This window comes from Lynx canadensis, chromosome A3 (assembly GCF_007474595.2).
Source record: "Lynx canadensis isolate LIC74 chromosome A3, mLynCan4.pri.v2, whole genome shotgun sequence".
NCBI classification, from domain to species: Eukaryota; Metazoa; Chordata; class Mammalia; order Carnivora; family Felidae; genus Lynx; species Lynx canadensis.
Window position 1 is genome coordinate 102347909 of NC_044305.1, and position 14551 is coordinate 102362459.

At 42.7% G+C, this 14551-nt stretch overlaps 1 protein-coding gene and 1 long non-coding RNA gene across 2 annotated transcripts in view; one reads left to right on the forward strand and one right to left on the reverse strand.

Annotated features, from left to right (window-relative positions):
* LOC115510843 overlaps positions 1–4287 on the forward strand; it is a 15961-nt gene extending 11674 nt beyond the window's left edge. The window contains exons 2-3 of the long non-coding RNA XR_003967854.1: positions 411–513; positions 3802–4287. This is a non-coding gene — a long non-coding RNA (uncharacterized LOC115510843). The remainder of the gene's footprint in view (positions 1–410; positions 514–3801) is intronic.
* Positions 1–14551, reverse strand: part of CHCHD5 (coiled-coil-helix-coiled-coil-helix domain containing 5) — a 31828-nt gene that overhangs the window by 938 nt on the left and 16339 nt on the right. The gene's annotated exons all lie outside the window — the stretch shown is intronic.

Sequence of the window (14551 nt, forward strand, 5' to 3'; positions counted from 1 at the left end):
GGGGCTTTAGGTCTCACCCTCCTATGAGGACCACCACAGACTATAAAACACTGGCTATAGTTTATAGAGTTGGCACCAACATTCAAGGGGTGAGGATTAGACAGGACATTATGGCAGGGGGTGGGAATCTTGGAGGCCACCTTCAAATTCTGCCTACCACCGCTCTTGCCACATCACGCATCCTTAGCCGCAGTCTGGCACAGTGCCATCCATCATCCACATTGCTGTCATCTGGCCTCTTTTGTTTTGGTGTCACCCTGCACAAGGGCCATAGGGATCTGGCACTTCTGACTGCTCACACTTTCACTCTCTATATAAGTAATAAAGTGCCCAATCTGAAAAAGTAGCTCATTGTTTCTTTGCCCGCTAAACCCGTCAGCCAGGCCTTACCTTGTCTTGATCCCTCCCAGCTGGAGCAACCACACTGCAGTCCTCTTGGCCACAGCGGGAAGACAGCAGGCCTACCAAGTGGGAGAAGGAATCGAACACCAGTGGAACTGCAGGACATGGCCAGTGAGTCCAGCAGGAGTTGGAGAATTGACATGGGACTGGATTCTCCTTGTGTTGCATCAAGGGAGGCAAACCATGAAGTTGGATGAAGGAGAGTGGATTGAATTGGGAGCACTGCTATGTGGTACAGGATGTAACACCCTGGCAAGGAGCAGGCAGTGGTATTAATGCTCTACTTGGTTGGCTCATGGAAGCTTAGAAAAAGCAATGGCTTGCACTAAATGAAACAGAACTGCCAGCACTGCCATGGCAAATAGTGGGTGAAGGGATCAAAAGACTCAGAGAAATGGGCATGCTGGTGTAGACAGGCTAATGAGGACAGAAAACCCTCCACCAGGCGGCTGTGGTCCACAGGATGACCTGAAGAACATTCTATTTTTCCCAAATGATAAGGAATGTGCTAGTGAATATGGCCACCAGCATGGGTAAAAAGTCCAGTGGCTGCTCCTCTCTAGGCCAGGGCTGATGGGAGATGCCCGTGCAGAAAGAAGTACGCTTCTAATTCTGATGAGGATGACAGAATCTCAAAATAATAGAGGCCAGTGATGGCACGCCACTGCCAGCAGCAAGGTGGGTAAGATTACTATAATACATGACAAGAACAGTTGTAATTCACAGCAGCCAGAGGAGTCTGTTCCCATAGAGAATTATGGAGATGGTATTAGAACATAGTATTCCTAGGGGGCAAGATATAGCTTAATTTATACAACTAAAGGGAATCAGATGGATGATAAAGGCTCAAGGCAGCCATCCCAGTAAAAAATTATGATCAGTTGCCCATCAGACCTCTGACTGAAGGGAGGCTGAGCTGCATAAGGAAGGATCCTACAATGTCATGGCAAATGTATATGGTAGTGATGGTCCCTCTCCAAATGGACCTCTAAAGGGACCTCAGAAGAAAGGAGAATAACCAGATATTTCAAGGCCTGTCGGACACAGGATGAGTTAACACTGAGAAGCAGAGACCTGAAGTATCATCATTATGGAGCCCAGCTCATACATGGCATCCTGGGCCAGGCCAAGTCATAGTGGACCCACTGTGCCCATAGATCCACCGGATGCTCATTTCCCTGATCCACAAATAGATCACTGGAATGGACATGTTTCCCAATCAGAATAACCCCATATGGTCCTCAGCCTGTGGGGAAGAACCACTGTAGGGGGAAAAGTCAAGTGGAAGCCTCTGAAACTGCCTCCCCGACCAAAATAGTATGTCAAAAACCATATTCCATCCCAGGGGGGACTGGCCTAACAAATTAGCGTCACCCATAAAGATGCAAGAATGTGCAGGTGGAGGTGCCTATCATACCCCCTTTTAAATCACATCTGGTTCCTGCACAAACCAGATGTATCCTAGCAGAAGGCAAGTAGACAACTGTGAACAGAACCAAAGGGTAGCCCCAGTGGTTGGTTATCACGGCTTTGCCTGAGAGGTATCCAGAAGATGTTTCTTGGTTGAGCTTAACAGGCTATCAGGAATGCAGTACGCAGTCTGATCTGGCAAATGGCTGTTTTGCATCCCGATCAGGGGCCATTTACAATCTTGCCCCAGGGTATAACTCTCCCAACCTCTGGTTGTTGTCAAAAATGCCTTGGGGTGGAATTAGGACCCCTGAGAGCAAGTCTGGGTTAGGTTAAAAAAAAAAATCTTGTAGGGTGAAGAGCAGGAGTAGACCAACTAAAAGTGTTTACAGAGAATTGCAGTCATATGCAACATAATGTTGAGCTCCCTTTTGGAACACAAGCTCTGGGAATCTGTACTCATTTCTGGTACTCCTTTCCTCCCTCAGGATGGACTGGGGCAAGAGACCTTGGAAGCAACGAAAGGGGTTACTTCCACAAGCCTCCTAGCCTCTCTCCAAGACCGACTTGGCCCACTTTTTGACCCCGTCCTGCAGATTTTGCATTTATTGTACCTTCCTTCCCAGCCATTCCAAACAAGAGACTTGCTCTTTCTCACCTAAAACTAAGCAGGGACCTCCAACTTCTTCCACCTGTTGACCCTTAAACTCCACTAGCTGCATCACAGGTATCTTAGGAATCCTTGACCCTCAGCCTCTAAGGCTCTCAGCCTGTGCCTCCCACAATTGACCTGTGAGTCCAGCAGACCCCACAGGTGCCTCAGAGCTGCCCAAGTTCCTCTAAAATAATTTTTTGTATGTATATATGTATTGATGTATTGTATTTAAAAAAAATTTTTTTTTCACTGTTTATTTTTGAGAGGCAGAGAGACAGAGCACAAGCAGGGAGGGGCAGAGGGAGAGGGAGACACAGAATCCGAAGCAGCTCCAGGCTCTGAGCTGTCAGCACAGAGCACGACACGGGGCTTGGACTCACGAACCATGAGATCATGACCTGAGCCAAAGTTGGACGCTTAACCAACTCAGCCACCAGGTGCCCCTATTTATGTGTTGTAAAGAATCTTTCTTCCTGGAGAAAGCTTCAATTCCAGGCCCGAGTAATCCTTCAGGCAGCCTGGGTCACAAGTTATGATGAACAGGAACATCTCTGGGTATTTAACATTCTAAGGCCTCTTCTTGTAGAATCCCTTCCTTCACCATTTTTGGGCAAGTATTTGAGTTCCCACCGTATGACAGCCACTGTGCTTGAGCTGAGAGTATCAGAATAGCATCTAGACTTTCAGCTGACTTCTCACCAGCAAGATCGGAAGCCAGAAAATGATGGAATATACCCAGTGTTCTGAGGTGAAATGACGGTGTGTCAGGGCTCCTTCAGGTTCAGCAATTCACCAGGAGGTCTCACAGGACTCAGCGTATAGTCGGACTCATTCATTATAGTAAAGAGACATAAAGCAAAACAAAAAACAAGCAAACAAACAAACAAAAACAAACAACAAAAAAGGAAATGGTGCGTGGGGCACAGTCCAAAGGAAACCAGGTGCAAGCTTCCAAGAGCCCTCTCCCAGGGGAGTCACACAGGACACGCTCGATTCTTCCAGCAGAGTTGTGACAACATGTGTAAAATGTTGTCCACCAGGGAAGCTCATTAGAGGCTCGGGGCGTAAGATTTGTACTGGGAACTGGGAACGTAGGCACCTCTGTCTAGCACAGATCAAAATTCCAGACTCCCAGTAGGAGAGCAGATGTTCAACATAGACCATATGGTACAGTTTCGACACAGTAAGCCATTCTTGTCAGTCAGGGAATGATGGGAACACTTCTGAAATCCAAGGGCCCACATGCCAGCCGCGGGCCATCCTTGTAAGCAGTCCTTTCTAAAGATAGCGGTCTTGAGCCACCCTGTTAATGCTTTTTTTTTTTTTTTTCACAGACTGTCAACTTGGAACTTTGTAATCAATAAAAGTACCCTTGAAGAATGAAAGCAAAATGAAGACATTCCAAGCTAACAAAGTAGAGGGTCTGCCTCCAACAGAGCTGCAGTACAGATGGAAAGCAATCCAGAAAAAAGATCGAAGGAAAGAATGAAGAACACTTGTGGTGCAAAACATAATAAAAATGTCTGCCAGGCTTAAAATAACAAGATGAACAACAAAATAAGGGGGAGAGGATGTGAGGTTAGTGTATTCAAATATCCTTGCATGATGTGAAGGATGGTAAAGCTATTCACTAATTTTGGACTTTAATAAGTTAATTGTGAATGTCAAAATACCTAAGGTAAAAATTATTAGACTAGAAATAGAAATCCCACACTTGTACAAAGGAAAAAAAAAAGGAATTCTATAACAGTATTTCACCAGTACAAAAGAAGCCAAAGATGAATAGAACTAGAAGAAAAGGCAAAATATAAAGCACAAAAGATGACCAAAGTATTCCAAACGGGTCACTGATTATCATGTAAATTATAATAGAATATACATAATATAAATAACTGAAAATTTTCACTTAAAAGATTTATAGTAAAGGAATGCAAAAGGATGTATTTAGACAAACTAAGGAAAAGAAAGCAGATGTGGCTATGCTATTATCAGACCAAATAGAATTTAAGGCAAAAAAGCATTACTAGAGATAAAGAGGATCACTCCATTATGATAAAAGGTTTAATTCACCAGAACATGAAATAAATACAAACTTCTGTGAACCTAACTGAATAGCATAAAATACTGTATATAAATAAAAAATGGGCCGAACTACAAGCAGGAATTCACAATGCTACTATCTATGGGATATTTTACACATCACTTTCTGTAATATTTTGATCAAGATGTTACTATATTGACTAAACTTGGCAGCCAAAGGCATTATCTTTGGGGCAAAAATGGAACAACAGTTGTGGAGCACACATTGTTTTGAATTTCACATCGAGCTTTTACAAAAAAAGATCCCACGTAACATTGTTCACCAAATCTCAAAGGATTGGTGTCACTCCTTGACCATAATTCAATTAAGTTAGAAAGTGTTAACCAAAAGAAAAGTAGAAAAACACCATATTTGCAAATTCATGAAATAACTTCTATTTTATTTATTTTTAAGTATGCTCCATGTTCAACGTGGGGCTCAAACTCACCACCCTGAGATCAAGTCACAGACTCTACCCCCTAAGCCAGCCAGGCATATCCTCATGAAGTAACTTCTCAATATTCATGTGTCAAAGAAGAAGTGGAAATCACTTAGGATGCAGAAATGAAAAACAATGATAATGCTACCATATCACAAACACTGTCTAGATATTATAGCCCTAAATGCTCATGTTAGAGAAAAATAAAGGCTAAAAGTGAAAGATCCATGTAAGTAACTTAAGTTACAAAAAGGACAAAATACATGAATTTCTAGACGATGAACTGCTGCATTAAAGTTACTGGTATTTTTCTTGGTTGTATTAAATCTTGCAGACATGCTTTCCCAGTTTATACTCCTAGTAGCTCTGGTTGGAGCAAAATTTCTTACACTCTCACCAACTTTTTTTTTTAATTTTTAATTTTTTTTTTAACGTTTTATTTATTTTTGAGACAGAGAGAGACAGAGCATGAACAGGGCAGGGGCAGAGAGAGAGGGAGACACAGAACCGGAAGCAGGCTCCAGGCTCTGAGCCATCAGCCCAGAGCCCGATGCGGGGCTTGAACTCACAGACCGCAAGATCGTGACCTGAGCTGAAGTCGGATGCTTAACCGACTGAGCCACCCAGGCACCCCTCTCACCAACTTTTAAAAGAAATAACTTGCTAAATTAAGTTCTAGGATAGGAGTACAAATGTATTTTCAAAATGTAAGTTAAATTGTATGGCTCATTGTGTGAAAATAAGGAGCAGATCATCTATATTCTCTGGGTCTAAGTATCTAAAATCTCAAGGGGAGTTTGTACCAGCTCAAATCTACTTTCAAGAAATATTATGGGGGCGCCTGGGTGGCGCAGTCGGTTAAGCGTCCGACTTCAGCCAGGTCACGATCTCGCGGTCCGTGAGTTCGAGCCCCGCGTCAGGCTCTGGGCTGATGGCTCAGAGCCTGGAGCCTGTTTCCGATTCTGTGTCTCCCTCTCTCTCTGCCCCTCCCCCGTTCATGCTCTGTCTCTCTCTGTCCCAAAAATAAATAAACGTTGAAAAAAAAATTAAGAAATATTATGAATAATTAAGTGATGTAAAACCTTTGAAATTAAATTAGAAAAATGAAAATGCTATAGAATGTAAGTTATCAAAATATTGATGAAGGAATGATAACAACTCAGGTTTGCACTCTCCTTCCAAAACAAGTAAATGGGGGAGCCTGGGTGGCTCAGTTGGTTAAAGTGTCTGACTCTTGATTTCAGCTCAGGTCATGATCTCACAGTTGGCGAGTTCGAGCCCCATATCAGGCTCCATACTGACAGTGCAGAGCCTGCTTGGGATTCTCTCTCTCTCCCTCTATCTCTACCTCTCCGGCTCTCTCACTCTCTCTCTCTCAAAATATAAACTTAAAAACACATTTAAAAAAAAGAAGTAAATGGTATTCATGGTCATTAGACTACATTCTAGGCAGCACTTAAAACACTTGATGTAAGTGGTCTTGCCATATCCTCACAACAATCTGATGAGTATTTTTAGCTCCATCTTACTGATAAGCAAACAGGCTCAGAGAGCTTAAAAACCTTGCCTCTTCTCCTCCTCCCCTTGCCCTCCCCACTCCCCCCCAAAAAAAAACTGGAAAAAAGTGAGGCCAAGAATCAGATTCTGGTCATTTTTAAAGCTGTGCTCATCCCACTAGCTGCCATATTGTGGATATTGCCTCATATCTGAACCTAATCTTTGGAAAGCCTAAGTGCCCCATCATCCAATGGAAAGGAAAAGAGCTTATGGAGATCAGCAGATAGAGTTTTGGCTGAAGTCCATCTCACAGTGGGCCAGCTGAGACCTTGAACTAATCTTGTGGTTATTTCCCCAGTCACATCAGATATATTTCCCAGCTGGTGAAATCCCCACATTTCTTTCCTGACCCAAAGAATAAAGCCTATTGTGATGGGACAGGCCAAGTGAAAGATTCTAGAACTGCTCCTCCCCACCTCTACCTTAAATACTCAACCAAAAATCAATGCCCTATCCCTGGGGGAATCCCTATCTCTTGCTACCACCATCCAGAACCACCACCATCCAAAGCTCAAAAGATGCAGACCTGGTGATCCCCAACATATTTTCATTTAACTTATATGTTTGGCCTGCACAAAATTCAAATGATAGATTTTCACAAATTTAATCAGGTGGTGATGCCAATGCTCAATAGGCCCATGTACAAGTGAGAAGAGTGTACATGGAATAGTCCATGTATGAGATGGCTTGGCCATAGTGGGTAATGGAGTCCATGCCTGGGTTCAACAGAATGGCTTTTCCCTCACAAAGGCTGGTATGCTATGACATTGATGAGTATCCAATCTGCCATCAGAGGAGGCCAACACTGAGCTATGGGAATTCAGAAATATGGTTTAGTCTAGCCAAGCTGACATACTACAAAAACATCACAGTGACCAAACTGCCTTACTAAGGTATTTAGACAAGGAGGAGATGAGAGAGGTAGAGTCTGAAATCTTTGTGAGTTGATTTCCGAGGAGAGTGTTTCAAAGCTCAACAATACCAGAAGCCTGTGGATGATAGAGAGCATATAGATTCATTGAATACTTGGACTCTCAGTCCCTTGTTGGGTGGCTTTGCAGGCTTTGTTACAAAAGGTGCACCACTGTCAACCTGCAAATGATCCAGAAAGCCAAATACATGATAGTCTGGTTTCAAACACCACAATGGTATGCCTAGAGTCAGCTAATGAGACTGGACCAGCAACATCATAACCTAAAAAAGTGTAACAATGGTGAAGCACTGTTGGAAGCCAAAAAAAACGAGAGTCAAAGGTCCAATGTAGGCAGTCCATCAAGAATGGGTACAGCCAATGCCCCTGTCCTGTGGATTCCTTCACTGTTAAATAAAGGGGCCAACTTTTGGCAGAAGTCACAAGTCTTGCATGTAGTGGAGGCTTCTGCATCAGAAGCAGGGTCCTCAACTTTGTGTCCAATATAGGATGGTGGATGTAGTGCCATGTTCAGTATGACTGTGGGTTCAGGAGGCAATGTGGACCACACAGGGTGGACCAGCACCTTGACTCCAATCAGTCTCCTCAGAGAAAGGGTCCTTACTATGTGTCCAGTATGCTGAATCATTAACTACAATTTGTTCTCAGTCTGCAGCCCAAAGAGTCAGTAGTTTTCTAAGTAACAGAACCGATGGCTAATCCACTGGGGACAGGCCAAGAGTCAGAAAAAACATGACTTAGAATATCATCTAAAGCAATGGTTCTTCCCTTGTGCATGTTGGGTAGAAATCTAAATTGGCGTTGCCACTGTGGAAAACAGTATGGAGGCTCCTCAATAATTAGAAATACTATGTGATCCAATAATTCCACTATTGGGTATTTATCCAAAGAAAACAAAAAAGACCCATTAGAAGAGATATAATATGCACCCTGTATTTACTGCAGTATTATTTACAGTAGCAAAGATATGGAAACAACCTAGGTGTCCACTGAGAGATGAATGAATAAATAAGATGTGGTATAGGGACACCTAGGGGGTTCAGTTGGTTGAGCATCCGACTCTTGATTTCGGCTCAGGTCATGATCTCACAGTCTGTGGGTTCGAGCCCCACATTGGGCTCTATGCTGACAGTGTGGAGCCAGCTTGGGATCCTCTCTGCCTCTCTCCTGCTCGCTTGCTCACTCTCTCTCTCAAAATAAATAAAATAAACATTAAAAATTTTTTAAAAAGATGTTATACACAATGAAATGTTACTCAACCATAAAAAATAATGAGATCTTACTATTTGTGACAACACGGATGGATGTAGAAGGTATTGTGCTAAGTGAAATAAGTCAAACAAAGAAAGACAAATACCATATGATTTCACCTATATGTGGAATCTAAAAAAAAAAAAAAACAAAACAAAACAAAGCAGAAACAAACTCATAAGTACAGAAAAAAAACTGATGGTTGCCAGAGCTGAGGGGGTGGGGAGATGGGCAAAATGGAGGAAGGGGGGTGGGAGGTACAGACTTCCAGTTATGGAATAAGTCGGGGATGAAAAGTACAGCATAGAAAATGTAGTCAATGGTATTGTAATAGCAATGCCTGGTGACACACGGGAGCTACACTGTGGTGAGCACAGCATAATGTATAAAACTGTTGAATCACTATGTCATACACCTGAAACTAATGTAACATTGTGTGTCAACTATACTTCAATCAAGAAAATAGTAATACATTAATTTTAAAAATAAAGTGATGGTTCTTAACCAAGAGTGATTTTTTTCGTCCAGGAGACATATGACAACGTCTGGAGACATTTTTGATTTCCATGACTGAGGGTTGGGATGCCACTGGTTATCTAGTGGGTAGATGCCAGGATGGTGATAAACACATTACAGTGCCTGGGACTTCCCCACGCCCCTGCAAAGAATTATAGTGCCTAAAGTGTCCATTGTGATGAGGTTGAGAACCTTGGTGAAAGGCCCTTCAGCCCTTATTGCAATTGGTCTTCCAGAGTTGTCACTGGGGCTGGATGGGTGTTCCCCATTCTAGCCTACCTTTGTATTTGTTTTAAATTCTCCATAATGAGGGTGCCTGGGTGGCTCAGTTGGTTAAGAGTCCAATTTCAGCTCAGGTCATGATCTCACCATTTGTGAGTTTGAGCCCTGCATCAGGCTCTGAGCCCTGCATCTGAGCTCTGAGCAGCCTGGAGCCCGCTTCAGATTCTGCATCTCCCTCTCTCTCCTTGCCTCCCCTACTCACATTCTATCTCTCTCTCAAAAATAAATAAACATTAAAAAAATTTTTTAAATACATTCTCTGTAATGAAAAGTGTAATTAAATGTAGAGGCCTAAGGAACCAGAATTCTGGGCAATCTCCATTCTTATTCAGACTTTCCAGAGATTCCCATGCTTTCTGAAGTCTGAGAACATGACTATAATTGTCAGGAACGCTAGGAGGATTGTTTTTGTTTTTTGTTTTTGTTTTTTTCTGGGCCCAACAGAGACTCAACAGAGACTCTGTTATGAAATTTCCCTCCAATTTTTGACAACACACTTACTTGCAAACATTTTACTTCTTCCAGATCCTCTTTCTAACACTTGAACTAAAATTTTCTGCTCGTGCTCTCTTCTAATTTATCACCTTCACAAGGGCCGGGAATTTTGTCTGTTTTGTTCACTGATACAGGTAATCCCAGCACTTAAAACACTACCTAGCACTTTATAGATGCTCAATAAACGTCTGACTGACAGACTGAATGGATGAAGGAGGGAACGAGCTAGCTTTTTAAAATTTGTGAGGTTTTTTTTTTTTTTTAATGTTTATTTATTTTTGAGAGAGAGAGACAGAGCATGAGCAGGGGAGGGACAGAGAGAGAGGGACTCACAGAATCCAAAGCAGGCTCCAGGCTCTGAGCGGTCAGCACAGAGCCTGATGCGGGGCTTGAACTCATAACTGCGAAATCATGACCTGAGCCAAAGTCAGTCACTTAACCGACTGAGCCACCCAGGCACCCCAAAATTTGTGGACTTTTTTTTTTTTTTTAACGTTTATTTATTTTTGAGACAGAGAGAGACAGAGCATGAACGGGGGAGGGTCAGAGAGAGGGAGACACAGAATCCGAAACAGGCTCCAGGCTCTGAGCTGTCAGCACAGAGCCCGACGCGGGGCTCGAACTCAGGACCGCGAGATCGTGACCTGAGCGAAGTCGGCCGCTTAACCGACTGAGCCACCCAGGCGCCCCTCACCCCTTGTTATTTACGGCTGAATAATATTCCATCAGACAGAGATAGTTCGTTCTGTTTGTCTATTCATCAGTTGATAAATACTTGGGTTTTTCCCACTGTTGCGCTATTATGAATAATGTTGTTATGAACACTCTCGCACAAACTTTTGTGTGAACATGTGTTTTAAACTCTTTCGGGTGGGGGCGCCTGGGTGGCGCAGTCGGTTAAGCGTCCGACTTCAGCCAGGTCACGATCTCGCCGTCTGTGAGTTCGAGCCCCGCGTCAGGCTCTGGGCTGATGACTCAGAGCCTGGAGCCTGTTTCCGATTCTGTGTCTCCCTCTCTCTCTGCCCCTCCCCCGTTCATGCTCTGTCTCTCTCTGTCCCAAAAATAAATAAACGTTGAAAAAAAAAAACAAAAAAAAAACAAAACTCTTTCGGGTGGAATATACCTAGGAGGGGAATTGCTGGGTCATATGGTAACTCCATGTTTAATTTTCTGAGGAAGTGCCAGGCTGTTTTCTGAATCAGTGGCACCATTTTACATTCCCACCAGAAATGTATGATACCGTGACTACCATGGGTTCTTGCATAACAATGTATTTCACAAGAGTGAAAAGCACCCACTTAGCACCCAGTTTCTTGCTTCTTCTCAAATTCAGTAAAAATCCTGATTTTAACAAGTCAGGGATTTTGCTGAAATGAAGGCAAAAAATAATATAACAAAATATTTAATAAATCTGAATTCTACTTGTCTTGATTTTATTATTCCTCCAACCATCATCAATCACCCAGACATGAGCAGTAAATGTTAAATGGAGTCACCTATGATATGCTGTCAACTTTTATCGTCTATAGCCACAGCTTTATACATTGGGGTGTTTTTTTTTTTTTTAATGTTTATTTATTTTAGAGAGAGAGAGGAAGTGCATTAACCTACATGTGACCTGAGGAGGAGCAAAGATAGAGGAAGACAGAGGATCCAAAGCTGGCTCTGTGCGAGAGCCCCATGAGGGGCTTGAACTCATGAACCATGAGATCATGACCTGAGCTGAAGTCGGATGCTTAAGTGACTGAGTCACCCAGGCACCCTATACATGTTTTTTGATTCTGTTAATGTAAATATGTGTTTATCATGGGAGGAGGATAAGACATATTTCATTTAGCATCTTGTCACTTTGACTTTGTAAATATTGGATGTATTGGTGCAGGGCCTCCGTTACACTCTTGCCTTGGTTGCGAATGTTGGGGGCCAGCTGGTAGCTGCCTAACTCTGCTTTGTGATCTAAGCAATTAATCTCTTTTTTTTCCCCTTGCCAAATCTGGTAGGTAGAAATGCTGGATAAGACCTATGGTTTATTTTGTATTAAAAAAGAATTTTTTTTAACAATTTATTTATTTTGAGAGACTGGGAGACAGAGCATGAGCAGGAGAGGGGCAGAGAAAGAGGGAGACACATAATCCGAGGCAGGCTCCAGCTCTGAGCTGTCAGCATAGAGCCTGATGCAGGGCTCAAACTCACGAACTGTGAGATCATGACCTGGGCTGATGTCAGACGCTTAATGGACTGAGTCACCCAGTGCCTCAGGATCTATGGTTTAAATGGGAAGTAAGAGAACAGCTCTCCCAAAGGAAGTTAATGAGACCAGGTCACTATCTGCTCAAGTTGAGGTGGACTTTCAGCCTCTCCTCAGGGCTGGGGACATTACCAAGACAATGAGTTTAAAGTGGTTTAAAAACAATAGGCAGACTTACTCTTCTGGAAATCTGACCCCTTTATGTGAAAATGCGGGTGGGGGGAAGGCCATGTTGCTCTGTGCAGCTATTACCAAGCCTGTTTCAAGTGATTCCACTTGGTGTTATTCTCCATGAACACAGATTATGAGATGTCTTCTCCATGAACTGAAATTTTCTTGGACTTCAATCAAATGTAGACAAGTAGAATGAAAGCATGGCCCAGCTGATGCTTCCACCTCTGGCATTTCTCCAAACCAAGGTGGCCTTGATGCCTAGGAAGCCCCATGCACATGGCAGCCTGGGGAGCAGGGGCAGGAAAGGCATCTCCCCATGAGGAAGAACATCCACATAATTTTTTCCTGTGTATGATGTGAATCCATAAATTCATGAGAGACAAAAACCAACATCCTCTAATGAAAATTTCGGACTTAGAGGACATTAATAAAATGCTGCCATAAAATTCCCAAATTCTCAAGGAACACTTAAAGGTTAAATTAAGATCTGTCACAGGTACATACATGCAATTGAATAGAGGACAGGCATCTGATCAGAAAAAGCGGAAATATAAAATTTTAATTTGGTGGGTAAAAAAAAATGTGGTATTTCTGTCCTCCTATTATCATGCCTTCCCCCTTTCCTATCTTGTTGGGAAAGAAGGTTGAATTCTCCATTCAGTGCTATGGCAGTCAAGGGGTGGGGAGTGGGTAATCCCTTCACAACAAAAAGAAGAAAACCAACTCTCTTCTTCACACGCAATGGTTCAGGAAACTGTAGGGGTGAACTGCAAGGAATTAAAAGCCTGAAGGATGCAACCAGTGTGCAGAGCTCATAAACATGACATGATGTAAGCTACAGGATCTGCATCTGAGTAAATGGTTGCATATGCAGAAAATGGGAACCGTGTGAGGGATCACAGCAAGGGTGAAGCATTGTCCCTCCCCAGACAAGACTAGCACAAGATTAACAGAGTCCTTGTTTCATCTTTAAAATGAGCAAAACGAGGGGCGCCTGGGTGGCTCAGTCGGTTGAGCGTCCGACTTCGACTCAGGTCATGATCTCACACTCATGGGTTTGAGTCCCGCGTCGGGCTCTGTGCTGGCAGCTCAGAGCCTGGAGCCTGCTTCCGATTCTGTGTCCCCTCTCTCTCTGCCCCTCCCCCACTCACTCTCTCCCTCTGTCTCTCTCTCTGTGTCTCTCAAAATAAACATAATAATAAAATAAATAATAAGTAAAATAAAATGAACAAAAGGGGAATTGTATACAGTCAAGGCTTAAGACACTGGGCAGCAACAATAATGCCACCAATCTTTTTCCTTTTAATTTCTTTTGAAAGACAAATGTGTGAGTGGTACTTGGCCAAGTAGAGAGTTGGAATATTTGATTAAGAAATGATGTTATCCAGAGTTTGTAAGGCTACTGGATTGCAGTGATGTTGAGCCATTTAAGTTAAGGTGTTATCAGTTGGATTGTACTTTATATTATGTCTTAGATTTTTTTTTTCTTTCTCTTTTTCTTTTTTTTTTAGAAAAAGCAATTTTTCTGGACTGTAGCTAAAAACAAAGAGGATGATAGGGGCGACTGGGTGGTTCAGTCGGTTAAGCCTCTGACTCTTGGTTTCAGCTCAAGTCATGATCTCACGTTTCGTGAGTTTGAGCCCCGCATTGGGCTCCACACTGACAGTGCCGAGTCTGCTTAGGATTCTCTCCCTCTCCCTGTCCCCCTTGCTCTCTGCCCTTCTCCCCCTCGAAATGAATAAATAAACTGAAAAAAAAAAAAAAAAAAAAAAGAGGATGATGATGGCCTGAACAACAGTCATCAAGAAGTTCTTCTCCAACGCTTCTTGTACTTTATGTGATCACTCATTTCCCCCCAACTTTTTATTTTGGAAAATTTCAAACCTACAAAATGCTGCAAGGACAGTAAAGCATACCCTTCACCTTGATTCATCAATTCTCAGCCTTTTTCCGTATTTGTTCTTTCTAGACAGATATAGCTGTAGATACCTGTTTATATGTAACATGTATATATACATGTACTTATGTATAAATATACATGTATATGAAGGATAGGTATAGGCACATATCTAAACTTAGATATAGGTATAGGGATATATAAACACACATTT